This window comes from Apium graveolens, chromosome 5 (assembly GCF_009905375.1).
Source record: "Apium graveolens cultivar Ventura chromosome 5, ASM990537v1, whole genome shotgun sequence".
Lineage (NCBI taxonomy): Eukaryota > Viridiplantae > Streptophyta > Magnoliopsida > Apiales > Apiaceae > Apium > Apium graveolens.
Window position 1 is genome coordinate 86,901,319 of NC_133651.1, and position 1,474 is coordinate 86,902,792.

The window sequence follows — 1,474 nt, forward strand, 5'->3', positions numbered from 1 at the left end:
TTAACTCCATAATTAGCTAAAAAATCTACATTCATCGTCAAAGCCTTAAGCTGAGCAGCTATAACAGTAGCTATATCTAACTCCAGAATCCCTGCTACCTTGCCCTGAGATAGTCTCTGAGTAGGATTCTGGTATTCATTAGCATCAATCAGTTCAATCAATTTTATAAGCTTCATCATAGCTTTTAGCCCACAAGACTCCACATGATGCTGTATCAAGCATGGGTCTAGAAGTAGCACCCAAACCATTATAAAAACAGTTAATGATCATCCAGTCAGGCATGCCATGGTGAGGACACTTTCTAAGCATCTCTTTGTAATGATCCCAAGCCTCACATAAAGATTCTCCAGATTGCTGAGCAAATTGAGTAAGTGCGTTTTTTATTGTAGCAGTCTTCGACATATGAAAGAATTTAGTTAAGAATTTTTGAGCAAGATCCTCCCATTTGGTGATAGACCCTGGTGGTAGAGAATGTAACCAACACTTCGCTTTATCCCGCAGAGAGAATGGGAAACGCCTCAACTTAATAGCATCTTCAGAAACTTCATTGAACTTGAAAGTGTCGCAGATCTCGATGAAATCTCTGATGTGCATGTTGGGGTCTTCTTTCGGAGAACCCCCAAACTGAACTGAGTTCTATATCATCTGAATCGTGCTCGACTTGTTCTCAAAGGTATTAGCTGAGATGGTTGGTCGAATAATGCTGGACTAAAGATCATTAATCTTCGGTTGAGAGTAATCCATCAAAGCCTTCATATTCTCTTCTGGTTCTCCCATTGCAATAAGAACCTCTTCTTCCTTCTCAACTAAGATCTCTTCTTCAACTTTCTCCTCGACTAAAAATTCTTCCTCAGCTTGATCTAGTGTTCTCTTACGAGATCGAGAACGCGTATGCATACACGCTCGCTAGAGTGCCTGAAACACGACAAGGAATTTAGTAAGTAACAATGTCCGAGTCACTGAACTTTAACGACCAATGATGACAAACACATAAACTAAAAATTAACACCGAAGTCCCCGGCAGCGGAGCCAAAAACTTGTTAGGGCTAGAACACGCGCTAATATTCACGCAAGTATACGTGATCGCAAGTAATATATAAAATTAATTCTAGTTCATTCCCACAGGGACTGGTTTAGGTTAACTTTATGGTTATTATCCAATGCTAAGACGAATAACAAATTGAGGTTATTTATAACTAAGATTAACTAAGAGATTATACTAAAGAACATTAACTAAGAGAATAAAGAGAGTTGAATACTATATGACATAAATATGGGATTCCACCTTTATTAAATACTTCATTCAATAGCCTTTTCATTCTTAACCTTAGCATGTAATGGTGATGACACTAATCAGATAACACGAAACTGATAAACGCCAACTTTCGTTGTACGAATACCATACTACCAGACATCCAAAAAAGAGATAGAAGCTGAATATACACCAATTATATTGAGACCATATATGTCTATA

General features: G+C 37.9%; 1 non-coding gene across 1 annotated transcript; it reads left to right on the forward strand.

Annotated features, from left to right (window-relative positions):
- The first annotated feature begins 280 nt into the window (after positions 1–280).
- On the forward strand, positions 281–387 carry LOC141662169 (small nucleolar RNA R71). The gene has a single exon (XR_012550296.1). It is a non-coding gene; the product is annotated as a small nucleolar RNA R71 (small nucleolar RNA).
- Positions 388–1,474: the final 1,087 nt, after the last annotated feature.